This window comes from Dermochelys coriacea, chromosome 9, assembly GCF_009764565.3.
Source record: "Dermochelys coriacea isolate rDerCor1 chromosome 9, rDerCor1.pri.v4, whole genome shotgun sequence".
In the NCBI taxonomy this organism is placed as follows: Eukaryota; Metazoa; Chordata; order Testudines; family Dermochelyidae; genus Dermochelys; species Dermochelys coriacea.
Window position 1 is genome coordinate 64,316,257 of NC_050076.1, and position 13,953 is coordinate 64,330,209.

At 42.7% G+C, this 13,953-nt stretch overlaps 1 long non-coding RNA gene across 1 annotated transcript; it reads right to left on the bottom strand.

Annotated features, from left to right (window-relative positions):
* Positions 1-1,048: 1,048 nt before the first annotated feature.
* On the bottom strand, positions 1,049-7,630 carry LOC122455749. The gene is made up of 3 exons (XR_006274200.1): positions 7,526-7,630; positions 5,569-5,612; positions 1,049-2,056 (listed from the first exon to the last, which is right to left on the bottom strand). It is a non-coding gene; the product is annotated as an uncharacterized LOC122455749 (long non-coding RNA).
* Between the last annotated feature and the right edge of the window lie 6,323 nt (positions 7,631-13,953).

Here is a 13,953-nt window from a genome sequence, read left to right on the forward strand (position 1 = left end):
ATAAAAGGGAGAGACATTTTGCCATGCTCTCTCTCTTCCACCTACATCTACAGACACCACCGCTACCACCAAGTGACTGAAACACTGATCAAAGAAGAGACCCTGACTAAAAAGTAACCAGCCAGCCTGTGGTGAGAAGCATCTAAGTTTTTAAGGACATAGGAAGTGTTAAGATCAGCTTAGAATGTGTTTTGTTTTTATTTCATTTGACCAAATCTGACTTGTTATGCTTTGACTTATAATCACTTAAAATCTATCTTTATAGTTAATAAATCTGTTTGTTTATTCTACCTGAAACAGTGTGTTTGGTTTGAAGTGTGTCAGAGGCTCCCCTTGTGATAACAAGCCTAACATATCAATTTCTTTGTTAAATTGACAAACTTATATAAGCTTGCAGCGTCCAGTGGGCACAACCGGACACTTCAAGATGGAGGTTCCTAGGGTACTATCTGGGACCGGAGATATTGGCTAGAGTCATTCACTTGCAAGTAGCTGAGAGCAGCTTACATGCCAGAGGCTGTGTATGAACAGCCCAGGAGTGGGGGTTCTCACAGCAGAACAGGGTAAGGCTGGCTCCCCGAGTCAAGGATTGGAGTGACCTAGGAGATCAGCAGTCCAGATAACACCAGAGGGGAACACCACACTCTACAATGGGCCAGACTCCCTGGTTGGACTACGTTTCCATAATATACCTGCACACATGTGACTCCTATGATGCACCACAGCATTCAGTGACTGGGAAGACTGTTGCCTCATAGGACAAGTGTGACCAGGGAGCTCAGCCCATAGGAGAGAATGGGTACCTGAACTGTGACTCCCAGAACACAATGAGCCACAACAGAGAGAAACAGTTTTATTTTGAACTGACTCTCACCAAAATGTTTTGGGTAATTTCAATCCAAAGTATTTCCATGTGGGTTGAACCAAAATGGAGGGTTCTATTGCCACAATTTTCATGGATCCCTAAAGCCAGGTCTTTTTGGCTAGAGAATGAACTATGGAGAGGCTGTGATACCAGGAAAAATAAATAAACATTCAGTATCAGTTTAATGTACCAAGGGTTTCTTCACAGTGAAAGGGAAAGAAACTTACTTTAAAAAGAATCTGAGATTCTCTGTTACATTTCCAGGCTCCCAAATTAAGGGGAGCCCATGGACATGAGCTTCCTGCCAAATGAAAAATTTAAACAGTTGCAAAAGGAAGATCTTCTTTACCCAGATAAGTAGCAATTCCACATCCCACTCACCCAATTCGTATTATCTTCACTCCATGTTTTCAAAATTGTTTTAGAATGAATAAAGAGCAGCTCATTCCAGGATCTTCACAGAGCACCCAGACCACAGCAGAGCCTAGAACAAGATATAGTAAGTTTCTTATTCTGGATACCACCTGATGGCTCCAAATGCTACACATACTACATATCATATGCACCCAGAGAGGTAGTAGAGCAAGAATACACAGGGTACATGTCAGTGGAACTCATATTAGTGCTTAAATTGTCCCATATGCTTTGGGGCTGGAACCCTCTTTACGTTATGTTTGTACATTGCTTGGAACAATGGTATCCTGATCCCTGACTGGGGCCTCCAGGCTCTACCAGAGTACGAAGAGACAATAATGATAATCTACAGGTTTCAGTGCCTCAAGCTGCACCTAAACAGATGAGTCCTGAGTCCACAAAGACACTTTGGATTTAATCCATCATCCATTTACATGTGTAGAATACACTCTTCTGAAGAGTTGGGAAGTCTGGAAAAACCATCTAAGCAATATTGCCATTTCTGTGCCGTTCCCATTAAATAGGATAATTTGATTATTTACAGCAGTGCTCCTGAACTGTGTGGCTCCCAGAGTAACTATATGTGCCGATCATGCCTAAAACCAGCTCTGCATGTTGGGGTTACAGCTGCTGTTAAGAGAAGATTAAAGAGGTGTATTCAGTCTGTGACTCTGATCTGCGCTGCCTCTGCCCAGCATCTTCTCCAATCTTTGCATAAATTGTTGATACCATCCTTGGTAACGAGCTTTCCATGTGAGATTCCTCATGATTTGGGGCCTAGATAAAAACAAACAAAAAACCCTCAATGAGTTAAGAAACTTGTTCTTGGGGATCAGTCTTGATGAAAAAGAGATTTCTTGTTATATTTATGTATCTCTTTATCATATAACACCAAGGAGCAACAATTGGTTCAGCAGCTGTTCCTTCTCCATCCTCCTCCCTTGAGCTTAAAGTTGGGCCAGGAACTACTGACTGCAGTTGAAAACAATAAAGTCAGGGACAAATTAAGTTTACAGAGGCCAAGACTGACATTGTGACATACTGCAAAAGTACTGTCATCTAGTGCCCTGGACCAATCAATGTATGCAAAACAGGCTCAGCCAATCAGGGACATGGCTCCAATCACATGGTAGAAATAACATGATCTTTCTCCCATGTGCTTACCCCATGGACCTATCCCTAAAGACCAGGCCCAAACTCGGGACATGCTTTGCACAGCAGATTGGTTCACAACACAAATATCCAAAGAGAGGTAAACATTTGCAAAAAGCCTTTTATGGAGAGATCACAGAAGCTACCACAGTAAGAACAGAGCAGTGCTGATTGGCTGAGGCAGTTTGAGCTCAGGACTGAGATCAAGTTCATTTGTGACTCAAGTTGAGTCGGTCACACATGGGCCTGTTGGTTAGTGGATCCGTGGAACTGTCTGAGCTTTTAGTCTGTAGCGGATGTCATAGTGAGAAAGGAGTGTTAGTGGGAAGGATGAGAGTCAGCAATGCAGAGCTTGGTGGGAGGTAAGGATTGGGGGGACGGAAGGACAGGCAGAGAGAGCTGGGGGATGAGGTGGTGACATATGCGGGACCCAGTATCCACACTGATCTCAGCTTTATACAAGTTTGTGTTTAGCATGTGTGTGGTGGTTTGTGCAGCTTTGGTTTTAAAGTGAGCTGGTTCCTCCATCCCCAGCAGCAGACAACTTAGTCTTGCAAAGACAGGTGTCAACAGGTTATGTAGAAGAAGAACAGAAAACCACACCTTGCAGAACTATAGCAACCCTTGCTATCGCTGCAAGAAAATCATGAAACCACACTGACCCTCAGCAAGAGCAAACAACCACCCAGAAGAACCAGTGTCAGCAGCTGCAAGAGCATCCCTGCTGAGGAATGTGTTCAGAGTCAGAAAGACTGAGAAGGAGAACTCCTGTAATGCTGAGAGAGCTAATGGGGAGTTTGTACAAAATGCCTGACAAATGGGGCCCTGGCCTGGATAGCTGATAGGTGCTATACACTAAATAATAATAATTGATCACCACCATTATCCAGGCATCACAGAACAGATTTGACCTCTCTCTCAGATTAACTCCTCTCCTTCCCTTTTACAAATGCTAATTCCCATTCATATCTGTGTCCTTCTCTAGTGAATTCACCTTTGCTCGCTCACAGAAATGCTGCAACAAACCAGTTAATAATTTTGGAGCAGTGTCAGAGCTCTGCCTCTGTGGGCTCATGCTTGTTTTGGCCAGCCAGCAGGGAAGGGAAGGCTGCAGGGTTTGCTGACGAGGCCTCCAGGGCCACAAAACCCACAGTTTCAGCAGCCAGGTTTTAATAGCCTTCATGAAAGTCAAGCGCTCCTCTTCCCCGAAGGCCCAACCTCCAGTATCTGCCGCCATGTCTGGGGCAGGGAGGAGTGTTAACAGCCGATGTCAATACTCCTACATCTCAGCACTCACATAATGCAAAACTGTATGAGGCTTGCAGATGTTGTAAGTACTATTCAATGGGCATGTTTAGATGAGGAAAACAGATCATGGTTTAGAATGTATTAGCCAACATATTAGTGTAAACAGGGTTTAGCATATTTAAAAATATGCTCTGTCTTCGTGGTCAACCATCAGTTTCCCACTGTTTTAAATGTGTTAAAGTCAGTCTACACTAAATGGTAAGTGGTGTTTAAAATGCTTTAAACCACATATTTTCCCAGTCTAGCCCTTGTGCACAAGAGTTGCAGAATCATAACTCAATAAGTACTGTACAGAAAATAGGCATTACTAGTAAGGAGCGTCCTGACAGCAGCCTATCATTTTTCTCTGTCTGTCTCCCACATTAATTAAAAAGTAGCCCTATAATTTCCAGTAGCCACAAGCACAGCTCAGGAGTGATATATGCAGTGATGTAAAGTACCCGATAGATAGGAGAGACAGGCAGAAGATAAGTAAAAGAGGCAAAGTACAATTATCTAATTTGTGCTAATGAGATAATCTGTGGATATGCAAATAAAATTAGTTCCACTTGTATGCAGAGTGGTCAGAGGCCTCAGTGTGTAGTAGGGGGGAAGAGGGGAATAGAAGAAGAAGAAGAAAAAAAGGGGATGTGAATGATCATAAAGGAGAACCTCCAACTAAGCTTCTTCTCAAAAAGAAAAGGAGTATTTGTGGCACCTTAGAGACTAACAAATTTATTAGAGCATAAGCTTTCGTGAGCTACAGCTAAGCAGGCCAAGAATGATTCATAGGAAGATGCAAATCAAAGGCAACTGCTCCCTTTGCAGTGCACCAGGGCCAGAGTCTAGTGGCTTGCAGGGCAAGATGCAGTTTTTATTTACTATGGTTAGTGTTTGATTATGCATTTTCTCAGTTCTTGATGTTACAATCTCTGTAATGAGCTTTTCTGTTATAATGTTATGTCAGAGTCTCAAAATATTGTCAGCAATACCATGGAGAGGTGGCTGCTGATCACATTCATTGCAGGGAAGAGCCTACATCATGGCAACATGGAAGAGCCAGGCTAGCGAACTGAATTGGGAAGAGTGGCAGGAGAAGAGTGGCAGGAGAAACAAGCTGTGAGGAGTTACTGTATCCCATTTTGTCATAATGTCAGAGTATTGTTGTATTTGAATTTCACATTTACAGCCATATGATTATGTATTTGCATATTTAGCTGTTTTTGTTATTCCCCAAAATCTACATATAAATGTATAACTGGTCATTTAAGCACATAAAAAGTACAAATATCTCACTAAGGCAACCTATATTTATTACTAATCACCTTAGTTAGTTTTAAAGCTGAGCAAATATTTAATCTTTAATCATTTCAGAAATTGTCTTTTTCTATTATGTCCTGTGAATGAGGTATATTGTTGGGAAGTAACTCTGGGCGTGCAGATTGTTTGCAAACAGCTTGTTACAAGTATTCAAAATTCTTGACTGGATATATGGATGATGATGTCACTTATAGAACCAGGCTTCTGGTGCAAATGCTTATATTTGTTTGTTCAAAATTTGCCTTCTTTAAATATTCTCCCAAACTTGCTTATGAGCCAAATCCCTTGCTGGTCTAAATCAGCAGTGTTCCATTGGAGTCAACTGGCTTTTTAATTGATTTAGCTTAATTTGGTCAGGTAATGAATTAATCTAAAATAACACAAGCCAGTTGTAAACTGATCTAACGAAGAGTATCCACATAGGGATTTACATCAGTTTAACTAACTCAGCTTAAAAACTGATTTTAGCTAAACCAGTGAAACTTATGTGTGGAGACCAGATCCCTGTGTTTTACTATGTTTTACAGTACCTCTTCTTGCTTTATGATTCTTGTCCTCCTCTGCTGAACTGCACCTGTGAAAATTGTTTGAATAGTTAATATTTTATAAAAAGAAAAGGAGTACTTGTGGCACCTTAGAGACTAACAAATTTATTAGAGCATAAGCTTTCGTGAGCTACAGCTCACTTCATTCAAAAGCACAGTGTGACTGCTGATTACAAGAATTAATAGATCTGCATAGATGCAAGTGATTTAACTGAAGCACAGAATGGCTACTGTCACTATAAAATATTAGGTTTCAGAGTAGCAGCCGTGTTAGTCTGTATTCGCAAAAAGAAAAGGAGTACTTGTGGCACCTTAGAGACTAACAAATTTATTAGAGCATAAGCTTTAATGCATCCGATGAAGTGAGCTGTAGCTCACGAAAGCTTATGCTCTAATAAATTTGTTAGTCTCTAAGGTGCCACAAGTACTCCTTTTCTTTTTGCGAATACAGACTAACACGGCTGCTACTCTGAAACCTAATATTTTATAGTGACAGTAGCCATTCTGTGCTTCAGTTAAATCACTTGCATCTATGCAGATCTATTAATTCTTGTAATCAGCAGTCACACTGTGCTTTTGAAACCAAAGACATCCAACAGTGACACAAACAGAAATGGATTTTAGCCTTTGAGTTAGAGATTTCTCTGTGTGTGTGTTCTCGGAACAAAAGTTAGTTGCAAATAATTAATCTCACATTCTTGAAAGATCCATTGGAAGGTGTCTAAAGAGCATGGGACTGATTCTCTCCTCACTAACACCAGTTTTACACTGTGTCTGCAGCAACTTCAATGGCATTACTCCTGATTTCCACTGGTATAAGTGAGAGGACAAACAGGCCTTTAGGCAGGGGTGAAAGTAAAATTGAGCTCTTACCGGCGCGGGCCCCCCCGACCTGCCGAAAGAGGCGGGGCCTCGGGTGGAAGGGGTGGGGCTGGGATTCAGCATCCCTCAGGCAGTCCATCTGCGCTCCCTGGCCCGCGCCCCCTGGGGCTCCAGCAATGATTTAAAGGGCCCGGGGCTCTGGCTGGTGCTGCTGCGGTAACGGTTGCAGTGGCCGCAGCCCCTGGCCCTTTTAAACTGCAGCCCCGGGGCAGCTACTTCTTTTGTTGGCGGCCGGGGGGGGCAAAAGGAGCAGTGCTTTAACAACGTCGCTGCCCCTTTTGCACCCCGCCCCATTGGCGTCCCTGCTGGTCCGTCGCTGCCCCTTTTGCATCCCCCCATTGGTAGGGACCTGGCAGGGCCACCGATGGGGGGCACAAAAGGGGCAGCAACGTTAAAGCGGCAGCGCTTTAAGCAGAGTCCTTAAAGCAGAGTTACTTTTTACCACTACGCCATACAGGCCCCTACCACCTTACTTTCACCCATGCCTTTAGGTTTAATCATTTGAACTACCAACAGTATTTTAGTTACATATCCCTCAAAAATACTGTGTCTCCCTGTGACATTTCCTTTTGGAGGAGGTCCTAAAGTGTCGCTCACAACTTTCCATCCCTATTATACTAGAGATATCACCTGTGATTATTTGTGATATGGGACAATATATTGTTGCAGTGCCCTGATATTGAGCTACAAACACGCCAAAGTTTGCATCTTGAGTCACAACATGGAGACAATGTTACATGGCACCAGCACAATGTCTTTATGTACAAATGCCATGGAGTCATGCTGTGAGTCTCTAACATGAAGCTGTGTCAGATAACCCTAAATAAATCCATGTCCCTTTAGTTGTCTTGTGACAACTTCCCCATGCTTTCATAATGGATAGGAGCATCGTCCACATTTCAGAGCATGATGTCATGGGAGGGCTTCACTCTGTCTGGGAGGGCAGCACATGGACTTCCCAAAAGCCAGTCAGGGTCACTTGGATTTGTTTTTTAAAATATTTTTGAAGAATCTGAAGCACCAACAGCAGCGAGTGAGGTGTATGAGCAAGACCACTCACCTTTATGCTGTCTGCAGCAGAAGGACAGCAACAGGAGGAGCAGGAGAAAACTTAAGCCTCCAGTGATCTGAAGTCCAAGGAGATGGTCTGGAGATTGATTTGTTTCATCTCCTGTTCCAGACATATAAAAGGAAATAAGTTGTCTGAGTATTTTATAATGAAATAACTATAATGGCTATTGTATATTTTTCAAAGAAGGTCTTGGTAAGTTACAGGATTGTGCTGAACTCAGGCAGCAGTGCTAGGACAGCATAAGTCAGTGGTTCTCAACCTTTTCAGATGACTGTACCCCTTTCAGGAGTCTGATTTGTCTTGTGTACTCCCAAGTTTCATCTCATTTAAAAACTACTTGTTTACAAAATCTGACATAAAAATACAAAAGTGTTACAGCACACTAGTACTGAAAAATTGCTCGCTTTCTCATTTTTACCATATAATTATAAATCAATTGGAATATAAATATTGTATTTACATTTCAGTGTATAGTATGTAGAGCAGTATAAACAATTCATTGTCTGTATGAAATTTTAATTTTACTGACTTCACTGATACTTTTTATGTAGCCTGTTATAAAACTAGGCAAATAGCTAGATGAGTTGATGTACCCCCTGGAAGATCTCTGCGTACCCCCAGTGGTACACATACCCCTGGTTAAGAACCACTGGCATAAGTGATGATTTCAGATAATGTCTCTCAGACTATGTGGCTGTGGAGCCCTTGCTCCCGCTACACCTTGAAAGATATGCACTCAGTGACACAAGGGCTTCCGCAGAGCCCTGCCTCATTCACTGCATGCTTAGGAGACAGAGGGATTCAGCTGCACAAATAATTGATTTCTCAGCTTATGGGTAAGAAAAAGCTGCCCACATTAGGACTTCTTGCCCATTCGCTTGGGATGGCAGAGACCCAGTTCACCCCTGAGCCCCGGAGCTCCCAGCCACCTCTGCAGCTGGTAGCTCCGGGGTGATCCCCTCCAACCTCCTGTCATGAGCCGCTCTGGGCAGGGGGCTGGGATCACCCCCAGGACCCTAGTCCCTGCATCCCCCTCACACACACTCAGCCCTCTGCCCTGATCCCTGCAACCCCCGCATACCCCAGCCCTCTGCCCTGACTCCTACACCCCCCCACACTCCCAGCCATGACCCGTGCACCCCCACACACTCCCAGCCCTCTGCCCTGACCCCTGCACCTCCCACACATCCCAGCCCTGACTCCAGCACCCCCCACACATACCCAGAAGCCCCACACCCCATGCCCTGACTCCTGCATCCCCCACATGCCCTCAGCCCTCTGCACTGACTCCTGCATCCCCCACACATACCCAGTCCCCCCATACCCCATGCCCTGACTCTTGCAGTCCCTACATTCCCATCCCCACCCTGAGCACCAAATAGGAGCTCCTGCACACACACACACACACACACACACACACACACCTTTCCACCTGCACCCCTTGCATCAAATGGGAGCTGCCCAGGTAAGCACTCCACACCTAAACGTCCTGCCCCAATCCTGAGCCCCCTCCCTCATTTTAGCTCTTGGCCAGGCCCTACACCCTAACCCACAGCCTACGCCTTCACCCCCAGCCCTGTGCTCAGGCCGGCAGCAGGCTGAGTGGGCCGGTGGCGTAAGCTCAGCATTTTAATTTAATTTTAAATGAAGCTCCTTAAACATTTTGAAAACCTTGTTTACTTTACATACAATAGTTTAGTTATATAATATATAGACTTATAGAGAGAGACCTTCTAAAAAATGTTAAAATGTATTACTGGCACGCAAAACCTTAAATTAAAGTGAATAAATGAAGATTCGGCACACCGCTTCTGAAAGGTTGCCGACCCCTGATCTAGGCAAATGACACACTGAGACACAGTTTGCAGAAGCAATTTCTCCATGCCACATAACATTACTTCTTGGAGTAGCTAGTTCTACAGAACACAAGAGGAGAGGCTATTCTCGCTTGAGTCTCAATTGACACACTGGAGCTAGTTTTAGAAGTAGCGATAGTTGACCAACTGTGTAATATAATACTACTCAAAATATAATTGAGTTCAACATCCATGTGGGAGGGGAAAATATCAAAAACTAGCCCTGCCACACTAAACTTTAGAAAGGGGGATTTAAAAAAAAAAAAGAGGATGCCAATTAGAAAGTAATTAAAGAAAAGTGTGAAGAGTTTAGAATCAGCCCAGAGGCTAATGAAACAGCATATCAGATAAGAGAGGCATCCATACCAATAAATAAAACAAGGAAAATGGAAATCAAGAAAAGATGGTCAAGTGTCAAGGAATCAGTGAATATTCAAGCAGGAATGGTGTACTTCAACAGTCCAATCCAAGTGAAACCAGCCAAAAGGACCAGGAGCTTAAAGCCAATAAATTGTAAAGTAGAAATGAGGGGGGTTTAAAAAGGAATATGATGAACAATTAGCCAAAGTCATAAAAAGAAACTGCACCAAATTATGTAAATGTGTTTGGTATAGACTGAGAGAAGACTGAGAGAATCAGATGCTAGCCTGAGGATATTGTAGAAAAGCTCAGACTTAGATTTTCAATGCGACCTCTGATTTTGGGCATTTCAGTTTTTCAGTTTTTAGCCCTATTTGTGAGACTTAAACGTGATTACCAACCCCAAGAATTCAAAATTCATGACTCAGGCCAGAAAAAAAAATGAAATTGGCTTTAAAATGATGAGATTTAAAAAAATAGATCTGAAATCTTTTTTTCCCTTCTGGCTTTTGAGCCTTTAGGATTCATGTCTTCAAGTATTCTCCACAACTATGGGTGCTAGAAATTTCTTTTTTTTTTTTTTATGTGAATCAGAGATTTTCACATGACTCCAGGAGCTTTCAGATAAGCACAAGATATCATTAGATTTGCAATAAAATCACAAGGGTTGGCAACACTGCGTAAGACCTAATTATCAGAGGCACCTGAAATTGTGGGTAGTCAGTACCCCTGATGATCAGGTCCTAAGAATCCCCAGTTTGGGTACCCAAATGAAGGGATCCAAAATGAATGAAAACACTCTTGAAACTAGATGACTACTTTGCATCAGTCTTTCCCACAGTGTACATTGGGGAGATACCTATCCTGGGGAGAGGATTTCACCTGCACTCTTTTCAGGTAATAAAATAGAAGCACTGTCAAAGACTGAGGTGTCAAAAGAGGTGCTGGAACACATTGATAAGATAAAGAGGAAAAAAGTCAGCAGGACTGGGTAGCGTTCATCCAAGAGTTCTAAAAGATCTTAAGCATGAAGTGGCTGAGCTGCTAAAAATCATATGATTAAAGCCAGCTAATTGTATCATTAAATGAGCTATTGAGCTATGGAAAGTATTTATTAATGTACTTATTAATAAATGCTAATTGTAATACAGATGATCCTGTAAATTACAGTTAAATGAGCCTTACTTTAATATCAGGTAAACTGATGGAATTGATAACTATAGAATGTTACAAGGCACCTAGATGAATGTCATTGGGTGAGCTGGTCCTATAAAAGGGGTTCAAGGTCCAACATTAGCCCTGTTCCAGTCCTGGTTCTCAATTCCTGCTCCCTGTTCCTGATCCCAAGACTGAGGCATTCTGGGATTTGTAATCCAAAGGGACCATGAGACTAGTAGACTGGGGAGCAATATATCCTGGGTAAAGGGACAGGAATATAAAATAACTTCTTTTGGTCTAATAAGAGAGAGACCAGAGAAGAACCAGGCTCTATTGTGATTGTCTCTACCTGAAGGAAATAAGACCTGTTATTGGTTTCTCCAAGCAAAAAGGCACAATAATGGTTTAGGAAAAATGTGTGGGGGGCCTACAAGGACTTGGTAAAGCAACTTGAGAAAGTTATGTTTTGAGCTAGAAAACTAGAGACTGGGGGAACCAGGAGGGATCAATAGCTGTTTATAAGTCTCCATCACAGGGTTCTGGAAATAACTCAGTTTGGTTTGTTTGGACTCTTGCTTTCATCCCAGTTGGGAAGGATCTTTGCAGTTTGGCAAAAAGACTACACTCCCCGGTGAAAAAAGAAAAGGAGTACTTGTGGCACCTTAGAGACTAACAAATTTATTAGAGCATAAGCTTTCGTGAGCTACAGCTAACTTCAGAGCTGTAATTCACGAAAGCTTATGCTCTAATAAATTTGTTAGTCTCTAAGGTGCCACAAGTACTCCTTTTCTTTTTGCGAATACAGACTAACACGGCTGCTATTCTGAAACTCCCCAGTGAGTAAGGGAAAACTGAGGCAACAGCTGCTCAATGATGAAATTACCTTTGATACAATTAATATGATCTGATAGAGACCAACCAGTTTGGCATCTGGGAAGGAACATTTGCCTCTCAACTCTGCTAGAATTCTCCCAGGGCATCAGTAAAATAATATTTGGTATTATTTACTTGTACTTTCCAAAATCCTTTGTAAAGTCCTTCACAAAAGGCTATTATGGCAATTAAGTAATGAAGGGGTGAGAAGTAAAGTTCTGCCATATATTGGAAACTGGTTAAAAAATAAAATAAACAAAGTGCAAGCACAACTCTTCAGTATGTGGTATAGATGGTTAATATTATTAATGGGAGTGTCCAATATGTACTAGATATGCTCCAAGCATTCAAGACGGATGGCATCTGCTTTGGTAGTGCCTGAAGGATCAACACCAGGACCGATGTTTATGTATTAATGATCTGGAGAAGGGAGTCAACTGTGAAGTGAGTGGACAGATTAGCAGACGATACAAGATATTTAGTTTAGTCACGATTAGAGAAGACTGAAGAACTGCAGAAAGATTTACTTAAATTGGATGATTGGGTAACGATATAGTAGATGCGGTTTAATGTACATAAGCACAAAATAATGCACATTGGAGGGATCTGCTTGTCACTGTTACCAATGGAAGGACAGACTTCCTCAGTGCTGTGTGTAGTGTAAGTTACATACATACCACCATCTGCATTTTCATGGTTGAAATGAGGTTCAGATACAGTTAATGTGATGTTTCTGGTTTGCTGTGGTACTCTGAAGGTGACCTTGTAGACTCCACTGTCGTTGAGCTGCAGGTTCTGAAGGTGCAGAGAAGCATTTTCAGGGAAAAATACAGTCCGGCCTTGGTATTCAGAACGTGTAAAATTATTTCCAGAGCAGCAGGTGGGAATCCCCTCAGCACTGACAGAGCAGTTAGTCACTGTGTAGATAGTCAATGGATTAGGGGAATTACTGAAATGCCACTCAATGACCAGAGGAGAGGGAAATGGCCCCTGAAACCTATAAGTGGTGGGCAGAAGGACAGAATGACCAACAATTCCATTGACTGAATCCTGAGGAACGTCAATGAGAAGAGCATGGGAGAAACCTGCAGAAAACACACAGACAGAGATCAGCAAATCATCTGCACCTGGCACCAGAGAATACATTCCCCTTATAATAATTCACAGTGTCTGTAGGAAAATAATAACCTAATGCTATTGGTAAAGACAGCTTCCCACAAAATATGCAGTGTTACAAACTGCACCAAAACTGGGCACACTGAGGTAAACTCTAGCTGTATGTGTCATGTTTTATTATATTCCAATCCAATCATGGTTACACCATTAATTCTGTAGCTCCAAGAACATTTCTTTCCAGGGGTACACTGGGCTGCAAATTTGAACACAATGAAATCTGCATGTGAGGAGAAGGCAGTAACCTTGGTTCATGCTGAACAACAAATCTCCAGGGGTATGCTCATCCCCAGAGACATCCGGGGCTGCTCCAACTGAAGTTGGTGGAAATTGTGTATGTGCATCTGAGGAGACGGTTGGACCCCATAAATTTCTTAGAATAAAGCTGTTTCCAGGGTTTCAATGAATAAACCAACAATGGGTAGGTTCTGACAGTAATAGTGAGAAATGTGGTCCATCATTTTGGGAAATAGGCTTTCTTAAAATAACCCATAGAGCTGTCAAGAATGTTTAGTTTTTACTCATTTAGTAAAAAGAGTAAGGGCTGATGGGTTACTCTCTTGGCATCTGCACTGGGAGAAGGAGGAAGGGTGAAGTCCAGCTGACTCCTGCCTCTCAGAAGACCCTTTAAGGACTTGGAGATGTAATAGCTTGTACCAAGCCGGCCCCAAAGACCTTGCTTGGTGCAGAGACACCTTGGTACACCCTGGAGACCCAACGGGAGATGGAGGAGATTGCTTAGGATTAGGTTAGTGGGGGATGGGTCACTCCCTTCCAAAGACATTGAAAGGAGGAAAGAAGGGACTGGGCTAGGAGGTGCCGGGGAGAGGAAGAGGGAGAGGGCCTTCTCCTTGGAAGTTCAAGTTAATCAAACTTCATCCTCTCAGTGAAGGTGTGTGTGACAGACCTTTGCCCACTGCCGTGAACCCACAATGTGTGAGCTCCGAACCAACAGAAATTAGTGGGGTTCAAACAGCATTCATACTAATCTACAGG